This window comes from Pinus tabuliformis, chromosome 9 (assembly GCF_031772625.1).
Source record: "Pinus tabuliformis cultivar Carrire ecotype Pingquan chromosome 9, CPIR1, whole genome shotgun sequence".
Taxonomy (NCBI): Eukaryota; Viridiplantae; Streptophyta; class Pinopsida; order Pinales; family Pinaceae; genus Pinus; species Pinus tabuliformis.
In genome coordinates this window covers 1,917,964,302-1,917,971,082 of record NC_142307.1, presented here as the reverse complement: position 1 = coordinate 1,917,971,082, position 6,781 = coordinate 1,917,964,302, and the positions used below count along the sequence as shown (strand labels likewise).

General features: G+C 39.0%; 1 pseudogene; it reads right to left on the bottom strand.

Moving 5' to 3' along the window:
• Positions 1-2,081: 2,081 nt before the first annotated feature.
• On the bottom strand, positions 2,082-3,899 carry LOC149156598 (bidirectional sugar transporter SWEET17-like; annotated as a pseudogene).
• Positions 3,900-6,781: the final 2,882 nt, after the last annotated feature.

Sequence of the window (6,781 nt, the reverse complement as noted above, 5' to 3'; positions counted from 1 at the left end):
GCCACGCGAGATATTGCCCATGTACTACAATTTTTCTTACATTACACCTAAAGCATACACATCTTTTCCATATTAAGTTTTTTTGGCCCAATAAAATTATATTATTTTTAAAACCAATATAGATTCATCTTAGGGATCAAATCTCTTGAAATATAAACCTCTTCTAAATGAAAAAATATTTAATTGGTGTTTAGTATATGTTGAATTAAAATAAATCTAAAATAATAAATAATTTGATTAATTAAAACTATTTTTAAATATTTAAATATAATATTATTTTACTAAATTTCATATTAATACGAGGTTGTGAAATCATTTCATTATAATTTTCTATTCTCTTATAGCATAATGATTTGTATTTATAAAAACAAAAAAAACACAAATATATATGAATGATGTTAATTATTTATTATTTTATTAATTTTAAATAACATTTTATTACAATTAAATTCAAACAAAACTAAATTATTTTATTATGGTTTAGGAAATCAAATTTAACCACAGTAAAAGGTATTGTTCTTTAATATATTTGTTATAAATAATTTTATTATAATATTAACCTTTTATAAAAATTTTAAGAATTAATTATTCTATTTATATTAAAATTAATATTTTTAATATAAGGTATTGTTCTTTAATATATTTGTTATAAATAATTTTATTATAATATTAACCTTTTATAAAAATTTTAAGAATTAATTATTCTATTTATATTAAAATTAATATTTTTAATATATTTTATAAAAGTATTACTTGATTCAAAAGGGAGTCGTTTAATTTAGGAATTGTTCGATGGCCAAAAGTGGTCTCTGAGTAAATTTTTTTTCAAAATTTTTTTGTAGAGACAGTGTTTGAATTGTGTTTTTGATGGTGGAAATGGATTCAGCACCATCAAAAACGTCTAGAACATCTAAAATTTTGAAGTTTAATAACTATAACTTGGATTTACAAAAATTCTTACTGAATTTTCTCTAAATATAACCGAAATTTCCATAACTTTCCAAGCAAACTAGACCATTCAAAAATATCATAAACAAAATTAAAATAAAACTTAACCTTTTAATTTAACATTCATAATAATAAAACGCTACCAGGAAAATGTTTTGTAAAAATGTAATTTCCAATGGCGCTGTTTTCGCAACCGTCCTTCAGCTCCTGTTGACCAACTTGGTTAAAGCGTCCTTTCAGGTCGTCAGTGGACCTCTGACCTCCGCTGCTGGAAGTCCAGAGGAGACTGTCATCTATTTCTGCAACTCTACGGATAGCTATCGGTTCATCTTGTGCCAAGCGATAAAAAGACTTTACAATCAGACTGGAAATTGAATATCGTTGTCAGGCTTTTTGGTGTCCACGCTCCAAGAGGTCACAAGGTCATTGCGGGATTGTTCGCGAGTGTGGAACACTTTGCTACGAAGTATGGCTGCAAAAAGTTCAAGAACCCTATGCCAAAACTTTTTTTTAAGGGGTGGAGCGGGTTTGCCTACAAAGTGTTTGTAATTACGCCGTAAGGCGTTTCCCTCTGAAATAAACTCTCCAAACGGCTGTCGTGTCAAAATATGTGCCATTCGATTTGGTTGTTAGACGATGGAGTAATCCTTAACCGTTGATTTGAATTGCGCAATGCGAACCGTCAACCGTCTTTCAACAAGATACGTTGCGGTGAGCACAGACGAGAAGGTGAGGCCCCTGGGGAGGCGAGACATCGTGGTGGTGTGGACGGAGAACCGTCTTTCAACAAGATACGTTGCGGTGAGCACAGACGAGAAGGTGAGGCCCCTGGGGAGGCGAGACATCGTGGTGGTGTGGACGGAGAGACATTAGTATTCGCAGAACCACAAAATCGATGGCCACGCTCAGCCAAATAATCAACCAGGACCGTCATCCCATCTGGCTTGCCGATGCGCTGATTCTTTCAGCCGTTGCATACAGCGACAATCCTCGGCAGGAACTTGAAACACTGAATACCACATTCGGCTTGCCCGAAACGGCGATCTATGAATTTCTGGAAGAAGACACGCTGCAAATTTATAGCAGATTTCGGAAGGCTCAAATTATGCCTGTTGCATCGTAACACATTTCGATAGATGAAGATACGCTCAAGGTACGCGCGAGTTTTTCTAAGCAGTTTACAGTGGCAGATTATACAATAACATACGCTTTTATTGACATAGATTTATTGATCCAAGGATAGCTTTTGTAAACTCCTAGTTACTAAAAAATGGTGCAGGATAGATTCAACATTTGCTTTTTCACATTCAGTATTTTCAATAGCGTTCTGGATTTTCGCCTTCATGATGGGGTACTAGAGAAAGGTTATACTGCATTTGGCCTGCATCTGATTGCAACATTCCAGAGTCTAGAGAAAGGGATTTTACAAGCTTTCTGAGACCCTGTACATTAGCCTTAGGAATACTCAATCCTTTCTCTAGATCTCTAGATTGTTGGGTTGGGACTTCTTATCTTCTGCACTGAATTGATGTACACCTCCACCGCCAATCTCGATATCCGTCACAAGTTTAAAGTCCTCAGTCTTTACAACTTCGTCTCTGATTCCTTCTCGCCTGGGCTTCCCCTTTCTATAAATCAAGTACAGAAGAAGCTGTGCAGCTCCAAGGCCGAAGCCGATTCCATTCGGGATCTATACATTACAGCAACACATTTGTTTGAATAATATGCATTCTACCTAAATCTAATTTCAATGAAAAACTTCAACACTAACCCCAACAAACACGTCTCGTTCCAGCACTGCCCAAACTGCCCAAACTCCTTCGTTAAGAAACAGGAAGAATGACAGGAAAAATGGCATGAATTCCACACTCTTCGTTACTATGACACTTTTCTGTTGCCACCCACATACGTGGGGATTACAAGGTCAGTCTGTAAAATTCAAAATGGCACTAATCTTCCTTGAATTATTGACAATTTTTTTTTCTGTGCCTAAATGTTGAAAACCAAGCTTACCATAACTGTTGATGGAGAACCATACATGCTTAACGTTAAACACACGCATAGAATTCCTACTACCTTTATTCTCGTTTGTTGATTTAGTGCCAGAAAGGTCACCAAAAATACAGCAGCAAAAAATACTATATCCACAAGCAACACCAGAATAATAGTCTTGAGCTGCATAACAACACCAATTAGATGTACCATGAGTCATAAAATTTATTGGTCGACAAGATCCATCTTTCACTTTGGATTTATGAAGTGTTATCAGAATTCCAGTTCTCTATGTGACATACTAATATTTGTGTTCGATCTAATAGTCGTGGAAGCATCAACTGAAACACTCAATATGAAGGTGATTGAAAAAAAAAAAATACTAACCCGAAGTCCCTTATGGGCATAAATTATAAACAGAATGATATATGCTGCTTCCAATACCGCGCCTGCCCCATTAATCGTAGAGATCAACAGTCCCCCGGGCTTTATTAATCCATAATATGTCCATTGCAAAGTGCTCGACAACGTGCAGATATAAGGGAGAGGTTTGAAGTCCTGTGTGGACTTATTCTTCACTATACGCCAAAATGTCTTCCTGTAAATAAAATATTATTGAACAACACTTGCAAGATTGACAAAACTCCCTAGAAACTAAATGTATTTAACCATTCAAAACATTTAAGAGCTTACACCGGCGATATGAAAACGAGGAACGATATCACATTTCCTGCAACATATTGCCCAAACATATAATAATTCAGATGAACAAGCGATTCAAATCACTAAAGAAACATTAAATGCGACTCTGATCATATATTGTATGTACTGACCGACAACACCAAGAATGAAGCTCACATCGGCCATAGCGAGTATATGGTGAGGACCAATGCAATTTTTTTCCTTATTCTCGTGGAAGATGCTGAGATTAATGATAAGGCAGGGCTTTTTCTTCTGAAGGCCTAAAATGCATCGTCCAACCAAACAATTGCAGCAATGGAGTGAGCGCCACGTCAAAGATGGCAGTACCTACTGTTAGGTGTATGAGTTCGACATGAGAGTTAGTCCGGAGCTTTCCGGAACTGCCATAGGTGGCCCATCCAGATGGCCTGAAAAGTGTCTGGGATAAATGCCATTTGGATCGTTTCTTATTCTGGTCTTAGGATAAAAGTCAGATAGCTTCTTATCTTAATAGACTTTTTGGACGAGAGGCGATGGTCAAAATGAGATTCTGCAATTTCAGTAAAGTAATATAACATTCTTCATGGACCCAATTTATTTGAATGGCAATTTAAACTTTTTGGTATGAGAATCAGATCTGCATTTAATGGCGGAAATCAAACTAATGAGATTATATAATGACGCCGTAAGGCGTTCTGAAATAAACTCTCCAAACTGCTGTTGTGTCAAAATATGTGCCATTCGATTTGGTTGTTAGACGATCGAGTAATCCTTAACTGTTGATTTGAATTGCGCAATGCCACGCGCTACGCTCCATACGAACCGTCAACCGTCTTTCAACAAGATACGTTGCGGTGAGCACAGACGAGAAGGTGAGGCGCCTGGGAGGCGAGACATCGTGGTGGTGTGGAGGGAGAGACATTAGTATTCGCAGAACCACAAAATCGATGGCCACGCTCAGCCAAATAATCAAGCAAGACCGTCATCCTCGGCAGGAACTTGAAACACTGAATACCACATTCGGCTTGCCGGAAACGACGATCTATGAATTTCTGGAAGAAGACAAGCTGCGAAAAGAAGGCTTCGAGATCGGCCGAAAGCAGGTTCTTCTGGTCGTTAAAAGCCTGGCCAAAGATCACATGATCATCGCCTGCAGAGGCACCACGGGGTTTATGGATGCGCTAACGGATCTCAACATAATGCAGAGGTCCTTGAGCCTGGGAGCGGGAGCTGCTCATGCGGGGTTTCTTGATAGAGCCAAGAGCATCCCATTGAAGTATCTTAGGCGCCAGTTGATACAAGGGAACAAAATTGTATTGACGAGCCATTCTTTAGGAGGAGCCGTTGCCTCGTTGCTCACCCTCAGATTGTTGGAATCGAGCCCTAAGTTTTGCCACGAACAAGTTCAATGTTATTCGTTCGGATGCCCTCTCTTCGCGGATTCAAAATTGGCAAAACATATAAATTCATGTTACAGAAGACACTTTGTGCATATAGTTTACAAGAGCGATATCGTCCCCAGGCTTATGCCGTTTGCGCATTTTCTGTACACCCTGTGGGCCGGCTTGGAGGTCGGACCACTGGAAGATGTGTTCAACATAACGCGGCTAGCGCTTCTGGTATGGCAAGTGCTCCCCAGAATCCGTAAGCAGCGTCTAGGAATAGCAACAGTGGCGACGCAGGCGGTGTCGTGGGTACCCGGCTTGATTCGTGGCTTCGTCCATCGGTTGTTAGCTTTGGCGTTGTCCTACCATTCGGGGTCAGGCTGCTCCTTTGCAGGCCAGATGGTGCTGCTTGATGCAGACAGAAGCTTCGATGAGGATATCGATGACTCCTCGGATGTGGATAAGCACCTGGCCTTTCAGTTTACTCAGGTTGTTTCCATGGACAGCATAAATGAGCACAGCCTTCTTAGCTACATCGAAAATGTCTTTTCTGTTAAGACGAAGGAAGAAGAATCTGATTCAGAGCTGGAGGTCCACAGAACCACGGTTAGTGTTTCGCTTGCTGATGGTAGGGATAGGAAGAGTAAATCGAGTAATAATCGGATTCGTCTCACAGAGTTCGAACCCGAGAACTCTCATTCTACCGAAAAGAATAAAAGAAAGAATTCAAAGGCTTTCCGAAGCAAGGTTGCATGCTTAATCTTTGCTAAGCGTATGCAGGAGTCTGCTCCCATACCCATCAGGCAGAAACCGAAAGAGAGAAGGAGATGGCTTGCAATAGTAAGGAAAAACCTGTGCAGATTGGGCAGATTTGCTCACAAGTGGAACACACTTTTCGTGACATCTTCCATTTATTATGCAGTTATGAAATTTCGCAAATTTTATGCATTGCAATAGCAAATGAAAGGACCCTGTGGGATGTAGCCTGTATTGCAATTTCTCCTGTGCAAGGAAAAATGTTTGCCCTTAACCTTAAACAAAAAATTGTCAATAAAAATAAAATGTCAAAAATTTTGTTGTCATAAAAATTAAATGGTTTGATCTCTCTTTGGGCAGTTTTGGAGAAATGTGTGAAAACAAAACAGTGCCACATGGGAAAAACAAGATATAATATAAGTTTCTTTGCGTTCGAAATTCCACCATAAATTCATGTGTCGTTTGTGGCATATTGCGGTGAAGGAGAATTATAAATATTGATTTACCATTATATGTCCATGGTAAACTTCCCTGACCTATGGTTGATCTTGTTTCGCAACTGTTGGATAAGGATGTGAGAGCAATACCGTCTCCATGTTGTACAAAGAGATTGGTCAACACAGGCTTCTTTAGTTATCTGGATGTATGTTTCAATTGCCTCGTAAAGAACGAAGGAACCGTCTCTGAGTGTTGGGGATGCTTCTCGAAGTAGTGAGGGGCTGAACCGTGGTTTCCTTTGGTCTGTGTCTCAGTAAAAAATACTTTGTAAGTGATTTTGAAACTTTTGTAACGACATCTTACAATATTCCCGTAGCTAAAATTCATTTGATTGAGCTGAAAATTGGGCATGACTTAGCATCATCCCAATGCATAAAATTTAGTTGAGATCGAGAAAATAACCGGTGGCTTCGTAACGCAAATTGGCAGAGGAGGATTTGAGCGTCTGCGCCATGCATGTCTCTATGCCATCTAAGTATTGTCAAAAACATCGAAACAAGGAGAGCAGGAACCCTCAACAG